Consider the following 13,505-nt stretch of genomic DNA (forward strand, 5'->3'; position numbering starts at 1 on the left):
AAAACATCTGACTTGGTACTGCATGACTGATTAAAAAATAGAGAGATACAAAACAAACAGATCACATAAAATGGGGCCAAACTGGCTGACAGGGCTCAAAATAACCCTAAGTGACCTTTACCAGCCATGTAATTCTTTGCTGATGGACTCCATTAATTTCTTATTGTTATTTTGGCCATTTTATTTATGATTTCAAAGGCAAAAAACCCTCTGACTTATTGTGGCTGTAAATCCTTTAGTCTTTTCTGCAAGCTGATGCCAGGCCTTGCAGGAAGAGTGGGTTGTGAGCATTCTAACTTCATGTTTGGCCAGTGGAAGCTCCATAAATAGAAATATGTGGCCCTTAAAATGGAAAAGTTTGGACCAAGAGTTTGGAGGCAAGAAATCACTGAAGTTTTAATCCCTCCCTGTGAACATGGAACACAAGTAGCAGAAGAGCGTTTTTCTAGTTTAGCAGTGGTGAGGAGTTGAAATCACTCCAGAACTATTGCCAGTGCTTAGAGTTTCGGTGATTAAATGTTGGAAAAGGGGCTGTGGCTGATTCTCTGTCAAACTCAGGCTCCGAGTCTTCCAAGTTTTCCTGGATAATCTTCTCCAGTTCTCTCAAGAATGAATTCAGGACAATCTGCATTGGGCAAAGCACTGGCAATGCCCTCCAGCCTTTCCACCTGAGGCTGAAATCAGGCTGCAGGAGAAAATCCACCCCAATTAGAGAGCCCAGATTTGTGTTGTGTTGTGTTTACTGGTGCCAGGGGGGCTTTGGGACGTTGGGGTTGCATTTGCTGTGTTTGTATTTATTCTGCAGGCTTGAGGTCTTGTCCCTTCAAGATTTAGGTTCAGTAGCAAACAGAGCCAGAGCCTGAACTATCTTCTCCTTTCCTCCAAAAGATTAATAATTGGCCTGCATTAAAAAAAAAGCAAAAGGGAAAAAAAGAAGAAAAAAGGCATCAAATGCAGAGTTGTCTTTATAAATACCTCCTGAGCCTGAGATAAAAGGGATAAGGCTGGTAGGACACCTGAGGTGTAGCCCAATTAACCAATACTTTTATGTTCAGCTGTTCTAATACAACATTTCTTCAGTGTTTTAATAAACCTTAGCCATATGTTTGAGGTGGTTATTGCAAGGAGATTAAAGCTGAGGTCCTTTAAACCCCCAACAATCTTTTCCTTTTTATTAGACAGTATTGTGTTCTAATAATGTTAAAACCTTTTAATTCAGTGAAATAAATTTACTCAGAAATGAATACAAGAGAACTGTCGTTCACCCTTTACCTGCAAGGGAGGAAATTAAAATTGACTTTCCAGAGGATCTTACAGTAATGCTGGAGCCGTTTGCAAACTTTGGCCAAGAATATTACAGAGGCAGTTTAACTTCTTCTCAAGGATTCAAATCTCAGATTATACTGAATTATTACATAGTAAAATACAAATAAATGAAAGTATGGGGTGAAAATCTGGCCTTTTTAATAGTACATAGGAGCAGTGAGGGGGATGTGTGGGATGCACCTAGAAAAGTCTGGAGCTCACAGAGGTGTCTGATCTGTATTTTTTGTAGAAATTCTATATTGCTGACTTTCCCTCAACAATATCCTGTCTCATGGCCATGTGACACTCAGCTCTTGAGCAGGACTCTTCATCAACGCAATACAAGAATCGATTCCAAAATCCTTTCTATTAACCCTGTAAATAAAATTTAGCTGTTCAGGAGTATTAGAATAAAAAGCCAACTTTTGAATTCATTTAAGAGTTTGAGGGAACCAAGTAGAAAAGCTCAAGCAGTGAGAAGTTATAAAGGAAATGAAAGTTTGACCATTACACAATGACTTCTAAAACACTGTTACCTCTCCTGGGGGTGGCTGATATTGAAGGAAGCCAATTTAAAAGAGTGTGGTTCAAGTGATAAAATCCACATACCAAACTGCAAATGATTGCCCTGTTTTTATTATTCACATTATGATTCCCAAAACACCATTTTTTCCTGGTGCTTTAATTATTTTCTCCACCAAGTCTTCCAAAGGTTCATTTGAGGCTTGTGAACCTAAGAAACTTTTTTAATAAAAGAAAGATAATCAGTGAGCAAGATTGTTTTGCAGGGCTGATTCTCTCAGGTATTACCAACACCAGTGATAAACCCTACAAGTCCATCTGCAGAAAATGTGAATTTAGCCTGAGTCCAGGATAAGCACTAAACCCATCTGGAATTGGCTGTAAAATCTGACAGTTGATTCAAACAGGTCGAACTCTGCTTTCTAAACATCCTGTGTGTGAGAATCCACAAACCTTCCAAGAGGATTAGATTTGGGAAGAAGTTCTCTGTGAGGGAACCTGGCACAGGGTGCCCAGGGAAGCTGTGGTTGCCCCTGGATCCCTGGAAGTGTCCAAGGCTAGGTTGGACAGGGCTTGGAGCAGCCTGGGACAGTGGGAGGTGTCCCTGCCCATGGCAGGGGTGGCACTGGATGGGCTGTGAGGTCTCTTCCAACCCAAACCAGTCTGGGATTCTGATGGGACACCAGCAATGCTTCCTGCTCCAAGGGCCATGCTTGGAACCTCCCAGAGCTTCCACAGCTGCAGGTGAGAGCGTGGCCATCCTCCCTTCCTGGGAATTCCTTTGGATTGTGATGGAGCAGAGCTGTGCAAAGCCCCGGATTCCCATGGAAGAGGCATGGCTGAAATTAATGTCAACAGGGGACACGCACAGGCATCAGGGGGATTATTGACTTCATAGTGTGCTAATTAAAAAATAGTCCCCTATTGTACCTTCCCCACTCCTATAACCAATTTACTCTGCAGAACTGATTAGCATACTAACAGCCTTCCCTCCAGCTCACAGATAGAACTCCAGTTGAGAATACCCATTAAATCTGAAGTTATACAACCTGTGAGGTACAACAAGAGAAGTAAAACTTGTTAAAGGCTTCCTTTGGTATGAGTCTACTTTGTTACCACTTTCTGCTTTCCAGCTTTATTTTCCAGTGCTCACCTAACAGTAATTCCCAGGTGTGGAGTGCTCAATTCAATAACTAAAGACAAAGACATCTTTCATCATGCACTTCCTTCCTAAACTAATTCCTAAGTTTGACTTCTGTCTCTTTATTTGATTGCCCTTTTCTCTCCTTCTGGCAAAGTCTTCCCCTTCCCTTTTCTCTCTGTTGTCTTCACTTTTCCTCTTTTTCCAAGCTGTGGACGTTTCTATGCCATTCTTCATCATTTGTACACAGCCCTGCTCTTCTGGTTCAGCAGGTTTTAGCAAGGATTCAGCCCTGAAAATGCTCTCAATGAGGAATAAACTTCAGAAAGAGCAGGGATGTGTGAATTCCACCCTGCTTCCCTGTGTTTTCTAATTTTTTTTCCACACAAAAAATAAAAACATTCACAAGACATAAACCCCATTAAAAAGGAAAAAAAAAAAAAAGCCATTTGACATAACTTGACTTCAAACAAAAAATATTTTGACACAAATGTTCTCCAAAACCATTCAAGCTATGGTCCTTGTGGATCCTGGTTTTATTCTCTATGGCTCAGCTGGGATGTCAGTAGCACCAGGATTTCACTCAAGAAAATTCTCATGGAATTCTTCTTGTAGGAACAGGACTCAGGAGAGTAGCTGTTGTGCAAGAGCAGGCATCTGTTTTGGAGGTTGGAGATGCCCTTTTTAAGTCACCAGGCTGATTGCAGGAACTTGAAACCCTCAACCCATCTCTGTAGCGGGTTAAACCATGGTGCCTTTGGCAAAATTCTTCCAAGGCTCCAGACATCACCAAGGCCTTGGCAAACACAAGTGGAAGAGCAAAAGTTATAATACAAAAATGTATCTTGGGGGAGCATCACAATCAGACAACACTTCCTTCCTTCAGGCAAAAGATAAAGGGAATCTCAATGTAAAAATATGTGTGCAGAGAGATATTCTGGTTAAAAGGGTTTCATTTGTTCTAACTGATGGGAAAGTTGCAGCTTCCTCTGACAAGGACGGTGGAGACACGTCAGACTGAGGCAGAAATGCTGGCAGGGACTATCTAATAACCAGCTCCCTGATGTGATGGCAATATCCGTTCACTTGTTGTGAATAAGTGTCAAAATACCTGCTTGCTGAATAGCATAAATTGCATGGAGTTATAAAATTCAAAATAGACTCAAGTTGGAAAATCTCTTTTTTTCTTCCAAGGTCCCAAACTCTTCTAACTGCGTCATCTTGACACAGCACTGCTTTGAGAAACCGCTGTGGCTCTGCCTTTTGCTGTGGGGACTAATATAGAAATAATCTACCTGTAATTAAGAAAGATAGATATCTTCTAGCTCCAAGATTACAGCTCATTACTTCCCTTGGTCTCATGTGAAAAGCACTCTCATCTATCTTGTCAAAAAATGTAATCCAGGAGTCTTTCCTCTTTGAGAAGCACAAAGGTCTTACAGAAGGACACTCGATGGGAAGAAGAGTTTGTGTTTGAGAGAGAGGGAGAGGAGGCTCTGCCCCTGTTCCAGTGTCATTCCATGAGCACTCAGGCTGATTCCAAGGAAACCTGACCGAGGTCGCTTTGTCACCAGTTCAATCCGTGCTGCTCTGCAGAACACAATCACAGATATGATTTGTCATGACTTTATTGCAAGGAGGAGCTGAGGAGAATTCAGGGTTATGTGTCCAAAGAGGGGCTGTGTCCTTTGCTCTCCTTGGTGAAACGTGGAGAGTGAGGACAGGGAGGGTTTTTCTCCATGGGAAACGTGTGGCACAGCAGCACACGTTGGAGGTGCTGCAACTGCAGAGCAGGAATTCCATGTCATTTGGCCAGGATAGCCTGGCAGAGCTCTCTGTGTGCACTTTGTGTTCTGGGGGTGTGACCCAAACTGCTTTGGTGGCTCAGGAAATTGCAGCTCGTGGCAATTGCTCACAAGGAACTCAGGCAGCTTGTTCTGAAGTGCCTCCAGTTGCCTCCTGCTTCCCAAGAGGCTAAAACTCTCACTAATGGATTATTGAGAAGTTGGGAGCAATCTGGTCTAGTGCAAGGTGTCCCTGCCCATGGTAAGGGGTTGGAGGAAGATGATCTTTAAGGTTTTTTAAGCCCAAGCCATTCTGTGGTTCTTTGATAAATTTAAAACGTGAAATTCCAAACCAGAGCTGGGTAATGAACATTTCAGCACATGCTGCGCTTTACAAACTGTGGTTTCTAAACCAAACACCCACAAATTACTTGACACATCTCCCTCCATTGCACACAGATCCATTCAAAAGAAAAAAAATCAACACTCATGAAATCATAGATAGAAAAGTGATCTTAGGGGAAAACACATCTTGGTCTGGTTCCCATGAAAAATTCCATTTAGTGGCAGTCTATTATAAGTAATCACACACTGAGAGTTGTTGTGAAGGGCAGGGCACCTTGACAGCCAAGGACTGGAATCAAATCCTCAAAATGGTGATAATAAAGAAAAGACATTTTTAAGAAGAGACTCAGTTGATCAGTTGATGGGAAAGATGTGCCCCTGAGGAAAGCTGGGGAGTGGAAATAAGAATCTGTTACTAGAATGTAGCAGGAGAGAGCAAAAAAATTAAGACAACTTGCCTATTCTTTTACATGTTGAGGCAACTGTTAAATTTTATGAGGTTGTCTTGTAAAACTGTGCTCTGCTCCTCCAGTGTGTCAGTGTCCAGCTCACCCTCACTGTGCTCCACTGACAAATCAACGTAATTGGAGCTATTGGAGCTCATTTGGAGCATCTTTAGCAAAGCAGAATGTATGGGAAAATAAAGCAAGTTGTGCTTAGGGAAGAACAGTTGCACATGAGGTGCTCAGGAATTATATCCCTGTTAAGGTTTTGTGTGAGCTGGGGCAAAAGGTCGCAGTGGAAAATGTGAAGCAAACCCAGTGCAACAGTCCCCTGGGCAGCCAGTGCTTCAACAGGAGCAGCTTAACACAGACAAAAAGCTGTGTGCTCCTTAAACTGCTCCCAGTCTTTAAATCTGGGCTGAAATAGTGCCTGGGTGATCAATTCTTAAGCACACAGCTCCTACCCTCTAACGGGGAGAGCAGGGAGAGGGTTAAAATGCAGATCCCTGCTTTTGGGGAGGTTGTATGAAGACAAGGTGTCTTTTAACCTCTGCTCTCAGCAGTGTCTGTTCTCCACTCGGCAGAACACTTAGGGATGTGATTGAGAAGGAATTAGAAAAAATGAAGGACTTATAAGGGAAGCAGGTCTGTTAATAGGGTCTGTTTATAAGTAATGAAAAGGGATAAAGTCACCAGAAACGGAGTGGCAGAGCTGAACTAAGGAGGGTAAATGGATTCCTACAAAAATCCTGGAGAGTCTCCTTGAAAAATTTTATATTAAAGTGGCCTTAAAATGAAGGAGGGTAGATTAGATTAGATTAGGTATTAGAAAGAAATTCTGGGCTGTGAGGGTGGGGAGGCCCTGGCACAGGTTTCCCAGAGAAGCTGTGGCTGCCCCATCCCTGGAAGTGTCGGGTTGGAGCACCCTGGGATAGTGGAAGGTGTTCCTGGCTGGAACTGGATGAGCTTTAAGGTCCCTTCCAACCCAAACCATTCTGGGACTCTAAGTGTACTTCACTTACATAAGTGTTGACTATTAATCCTATAAAGAAATGTTCCACAAGAAGATGGAATAAAAAAGTTTTTAAATCTCCTGAACTTTTAGTCCAGCTTTGAATAATTGCTTGCATCTCCAGTTATGGTGGTTTAGACTTGAGTTTCCTACCAAGAAAAAAGTTGGAAATAAAACATTATTTGGAAATAGAAAACATTACTGATGGTGGAAAGTGATGAGAAGTGAGAGTGAAAGCTCTTAATGCTGTCTCACCTCATGAGCAAATCTTTGCTGTTGAGCTGGAAAGTCAGACTGAGATCAGTGTTTTCAACATCTTAATTCCCACCCAACTACCTGATCCAAAATGTTTTAATCCAGTAAAAGGCTTTAAATCAGCATCAACTTTCAGTCTAGAATGAAAACCCCAAGACATGAGTTTGAAATGCAGCCAGTGAGGCTTCCTCATTTGTTGTCATGCCAAGTCAAACATATTTTAGGGGAGAAAAAAGGCTCCAATGTTGTTTTCAAAACTATTTTATCATTTTTACTTCAAAAAGGTTCAATTGCATGTCCATTATGGTGGCAAGTAATATGCCATTTTATTATTGAGAAGTTGACATTTATCATATGGTACTTCTTTCCAATAATCAAAATAATTGAATGTATTTATTTGCTGTTTAATTAGGGGTTTTTTTTTTAGAAATTAACATAAAATAATGAGTACTGCTCCTTCCTACCAAGTAAAACATTTTATGTGCCAAAGTATTTATGATTTGTGCTGTAATTAGAGAAATTTTGAACTTGAAGAAGAGAAGCAGTCAGTGGTCTGAGAAGAGGAGCAGCTGTTATTGATGTTCTATATTTTCAACTGTTACCAATATCTTGTTTTCAAATAGAGGGGGAACTCTATTTGAGCACAAGAGGAGGAAACTGCAGAAATGGTTGCAGAAGTGTGTGAGCTTCTGAGGTTTGTTGGTAGTGAGAGAAAGGTGAACTTTTTGGAAGATTCAGTGGGATTTTGTGGGTATTTATCCACAGATCCTTCCAGAGTTGTCCAAGATCCCTGGAGAAGATGAGTGATGTTGCCTGGAGCCTGCTCTCCTCCCAGTTCTCGTCTGTAAATTACCAAAAAAGCCCTTTTTTTGGATGGGGAGGAAGAAAAAGAGCAGTGAAGTAATGACCCAAAACAATGTGGAAGAAACTTCACTGCTGCAGCAAACATTTGTACAAAGTGTGGGATTTTAAACATTTGTATAAAGTTTGTGTGACTTCCTTGGCAGCAACCTCCAGGCTCCTTCCAAGTCAGTTGGTGAGTTCGGGATGTGGATGGAAATGAAACCATGACTTGAGGTATTCTAAGCCAAACCAAGCTCCCCTCTGTGTTTTCCCAGCGTGAATTTGATTATTACTGATCAGAAATAAAAAGCTGGGTGGGTTTTGAGGGTTTCCTTGCAAAGTTCATCATTTTTGAAACAGTTTTGTTTGCTTTTAGGGGGAAAAGGGAGCGAGTTCTCTGGGCAGCTGGTGTGGTTGTCGTTTGTTTCCATTATTTTGCACTTTCAGAATCAGTGAACTGCTTCTAAAATTTATGGAAGTGAGAGGATGTGGTATTATTTCAGTAGTGGACTGAGTGCATACCTGACCTAATAATAAAAGATTTCAGTCACTATAACCATGGAAAGCTGAAGCTTTGCGAGGATATATTCCGTATACTCTCTCCTGTTGATTATTTTTTTATCTTAGAGATTAAAAATACTTTTTTTTTTTGTGTCTTTAATGACCCCTGAGGTGCGCTAGCATAGGTATGTGGCACTCCTAGCAGGATACTGGGTATGAAAGACAAAATCTCACCGACTGAAGAATGTCAAAATTCTTTTAACAACATCTGCCATCGATGTGATTGAAACCATCCTCTGTATTAGAGCAGGAGGCTTGATTTTTCAAGATGCAGTTAATGTTTCAATATATATATATTTTTTTTTGTCTGGGCATAAAAGAGAAGGTTGTATTCTCTCTGTAAGACTGGCTTAATTTCATTTTTCTCTTGTGTCTGTTTCCCTTGGATTTGGTGCTTTCATATTTCACTGTACGATTTTGAGGCGAACAAAGGCTGCAAACTGCGCGTGGAAGGAGTGATAAAAAATAAGCGTGGTGTTTGCAGGGAATAATCCCTGCTGAATAATCACTGCACACCTTTGATTAGAAAGGCATCCTCTGCTGGGGGAAATGTGTGGAAAGCTCTGTAAGATAGCACAGAGGGATGGGAATATGTGTGACTTTTCAGGGGGTTTTCCTCACTTAAATATGTTTAAGTGCAAGATTATATCACTGCACCTGAAAATATAGGTATCGATGAAAATATCTGTTTATATAAAGAATGCAGTTGGTGATTAGTGATTTTGTGGGACCAGACTGTGGATGGGTGAGAAAATTCCTTCTGGTCCTCCCATTTCTCTCCCCTTTCACTCTCCTCTTCCTCCTGTTCTTGACTCAGTTCTATTCTGAATAATTAACACAGCAATTAACCCCTCTGTACTTTTTAAAGAAGACATTTGCAAGGTCTTTGTTTGGGCTTGGTTTGATTCTTTTTTTGGTACAGTTGCCAAAATTCAAAGGCCAGACAAGGTCACTTTACCCACTGGCAGTTGGGGAGTTTAACCCAAACCAGGCACCACTTCAGGAAGGAAAGAAGGATTTTTATTTGGTTTTCTCGTTGGTTTTTTAATTCATGAATCTTCTCTCCCCCTGCATAAGCGCTGAATACAAATTTGGTTTATTGGCCATTTCACAGCTGTTGATTAAAATAGTTCATAACAGAACTGCAAATGGGCTTATTTGGAGGAGTTTCACTCACAAGAACAGTCCAGTTTTCTCCCAAGTCAAATCCTAACAATACATAGGGAATTCAATAGCCCAGTGGACAATTAAAATAATACATATGCTAAGTTCTTTCCAAGGCAAAGACAGAGGGAGGGAGCAAATGAAGGGAGTGGATAAAAGGTTAATTAAAAGTCAAGTTGTGTCTCATAAAACATCAGGCACGGAACAAAAGAAACAAAAAGCCAACTGGATAAAATATAGGAATAGCAGAAGATTACACAAAAGTTTTTAAAAATATAAAAACTTATAAAAAGAAATGTAGGAAAAGAAAGGAATTTTCTGTAGATATTAATATGACCAATAAAGCATGTTTCCAATGCATGTGAAAGAACCCAATAAAGTAGAAAGCCAGGCCTCCAGGAGACAGCCAAACAAATTTATTGACTGAGGAAGCAGCCCTTGATAAATAATTAAAGAAATTATTTGCTTCATTGTTCTCTGGGGAGCTCAGGGGACAGCTGCTGGCAGCTGCTATTCATCTTCATGGATGCTGAAGGCAGCCTGGCATGGAGGGCTCCCAACATCCGCAGGGTGGGAGCAGCCAGGCACAGCTCTTCGTTCTCTTTCTGTGGGAATGGAAAGACAGAGGGTTTTTCCCAGATTTCTGCCTGTGCCACTGGCATATGGATGTTCTCTAAGTGCTGCAGTCCATGCCATGAAGTTGGAAAAGTCAATTGAAACTCGTATCTTGGAGAAAAAAAATCTCCTTTCTTTGTTTGTGTGAGCTAACAAGCAGAAACATGAAAAATAAAATCCCCGAGGGCTGCAGCAGCTGGTGGGTTTTATCTGAATTAATAGCTTGAGGTGAATGTGAAGATCCTTCATAGCCCTTCTTGACCTGCTAACTTTGAATTAAACTGCATTTTGCTGTCACTGTGATTTAACTTTCTGTTGGTTGCCTTATGATTTAAGAACACACCTGAAAATAGAGCTCGTAAGAGGAGCTTGGGTTTCAGCTGAGTTGCTTAATATGTTGATAGCAAAGTCTACTCTATCCTGACTTTTCTCACTTTTGGGGGAGTCCTTGTTAAAAGCCATTCCATTATATTCTAGTCTAAAAAGCCTTTGAAAGGCCAGGAAATAATGTACTGCTTGCAGAGCTGGGGGCTGGAGATGTATTGAATTTGTGTGTAAATGCACAGCCTTATTAGCTCCAAAAGAGAAATAGAGGGAGGGAGATTTTCACTGACAAATGGGATCTGAGGTCGTGAGCCAGGGATGCCTTAGAACATATCGAAGTTGAAGCACATCGGTTGTTCTTGGGAAGAAACAGACTTTCCCTGAAAAGAAACCTCATTGTCTGCACCTCAGCCTGCAGAAAGACATGGAACTGGCACAAGAGGAAGAGAGAAGTGCAAGGAAAGGGAAAAGAGACTTTTCTGCCCTTGTATGAAAATTATTTGGCTCTTCCTTTGCTATTCCACCTGCTCTCAACATCCATTTGCACGGCTGCAGTTGTGCCTGATGGGGAAAGCGATGGTGTTAGATCAGAGAGCCAAGCTCAGCCATGCTAAAACATTACCAGAGAGGACATCTCTGCTTGTGTGCCCATGCTCGTGCAGAGCGAGGATGCAGAAATCCAGGATGGACCCAACAAACAGCTCTCCCTCCAAAGGGTGGAGCTCATGAGTGGTGGAGCACAGCACTGAGCTGAGCCAGGCCTGTGGGATTGTCTTCAGCAGGGGAAAACAAACTGGTTCTGACCCTTTCACTGTGTTTTCCACTTCATCTGCCTGCCTGGTTATGTTCCATCTAACACCGGGATGTTCACAGGGCTGGGGCTGTGCAAAATATCTGGAGAATGGCAAAATATCATCAAAAATATCATCTCCCATGAGCAAACTCCTCAGAGATTCCTCCACATCCAGGAGTCCCCCACTGACTTTTGTTCTCCAGAGTCTGCACTTTGTGTTAAATCTGCTGGCCTGGGTCCTTGTCACCATTCTAGGAGGGAAGGTGGTGACCCAGGGCTGGGAGGGACAAGCAGCAAGGGGAGCTGGCACAGCCCAGACCCTGGGAGCTGACACGGGAGATGTTTGACTGCTCACACAGTTTGCACCCTGGAAATCTACTGGGGTCAAAGAGCCTTCCTGGGCGTGCTGGAACACCAGTGGTACTGAAAGCACCCCATAAATCTCCCTAAGACCAACTAGAACAGAAGCTGCTTTGCTTTTTGAAGCTGTGATGTTTCACTGTTTGCTGGCATTTCTTTCTGAGGTGAACAAAAGAGAAATCCAATGTCTCTGGAAATGCTATTTGTCCCAGGAAGCTGAAGGAAGGCAGAGCTGAGAGTCAAGCCCTGGGTGTTTTGCCTCAGGCAAAAAAGACAGAACAGGACAAAACTCCACCAGGGACATACTAAAAGAATGGCTCGAGATGATAAAGAAATGGAAAATATCAGGGGTTTTTACCTTTTTTTTTCAAGCAAAAAACCCCTTTAATGGGAGTCTCTGAACCGTTGTAGATGTTGGCAGCCTCGGGAGCACCCTGAGGTGGAGCATTTCCCACCCCACATCCACATCTCACTTCACATCACGGGAACAGGAGCCTAATGATCCCTGAGCAGCGTTTCTCCTTCTCATTGACTTTTCACCAGTGAAACCAGGTGAGTTAAAAATCCTTCTTCCCAAAGCTGTTCCATTTAATTTTCTTCTCTCTCAGGTCTAATCTAACTCAATACCTACTATTTAATTCCAACAGGACTGTATCATGTTTCCTTTAAAAAACCTGCCTTTGTTCCACAGCACTTCATTACAAGATCTGAGTTGCTCAATCCCTTCCTTTTGTCACTTTTCCCTGTTTTTTTCTCTGCTTTCCTGTCCTGTATTGACACTGGCCAATAACAAACATGCAAAGCATACAAAATAAAACACTTTTCCCATTTGTGCCTCACCCAAGGCACTGCAGCTTTTCACTTCTGCTCCTTCAAAGTGTCCAGATGTCACCTCAAAAACCAAAAGTAGGAAGAAGTTGCACAACGACATTTAACGCATTTTCTTCAACTGATGAGCTGTGGGTCCAAAAAACCTGCAAATATCTGTCCTGTAACTTGTAATTCACCATTCTGGCTTTGCTTTACAACTGCTGAAAGAGAGGAGGATTTTTAACTTTTTTTTTATGCTGTTGATACTCAGGAGAATTTTCCACCTTGTCACTGAGCTGTTCAGCTACTCACTCCAGTGATGAGCTCAGGAGGGGAAGAGATCTGCAGCCAGATAAATGAGATGAAAATGTTGGCATCATTGCACTGTATTAAACAAGCTCTATGATTACACTTGCTACAGTTCCTCTCTGAATTTAATGGAAAACTGTATATTGATGGAATGCCTGATTAATAGGGATTTATAACAGAAGCTCTGTTAATGTGGAAAGCATATAAATCTCATATATCTGTATCTATTGCCTGTCTTTACAAGATTATTTTCACTTGGTTCAAGCTTTAACTCCAGTAGGAAACAGCTCTTGTGAACAAAAATCCAATGGCTGTACCAAGAATGCAGCAGGGAAATTTGTAACTTGTGTTTTCAAAAGCTCTTGAGTTTAATTGAATGAAAAAAATCAAACCAGTGTTTATCCTCAGCTTCGGGAGGTGTCAGATTTAGCAGCTTCACGGGGAGGTTATGGTGATAAAGGGCTCTCCCTGCCACTACTGCAGCACCCTGGCTCACCCTGAGTCTCTCGAGCCAGCTGAGGATGTGACACAGGGTGACTTGTTCAAATCCCCCTGCAGCTTTTCCTCTTGTAGAGCCACCCGTGGGTTTACACTGGCATAAAACAGCTCTGAGAGGGGCTGAAATCGGGTGAGATTTGGCTTGATTCCTCCAGTTTTGCATCTCCCCAGCTCCTCCTGGCTCTGGGATGGACATGGGATCAACCTGGATGGCTCCCGCTGCTCTGGAGAGCCCTTCCAAGCCCTCAGTGCCCAGCAAGCCATGGTTGTGTGGTGCCATCACTGTTTCACTTGGGGTATTTGGATGTCAGAAGCTTCTGACTCAATTTTCATGCCAACCAGGCACTTGCACCAGAGGTACTTGTATATAGAAAGTAAATTCAGCAGCCAGTGTTCATGAGTTATTTCATTTTCTAGCCCT

The sequence above is a fragment of the Corvus moneduloides genome, chromosome 11 (assembly GCF_009650955.1).
Source record: "Corvus moneduloides isolate bCorMon1 chromosome 11, bCorMon1.pri, whole genome shotgun sequence".
In the NCBI taxonomy this organism is placed as follows: domain Eukaryota; kingdom Metazoa; phylum Chordata; class Aves; order Passeriformes; family Corvidae; genus Corvus; species Corvus moneduloides.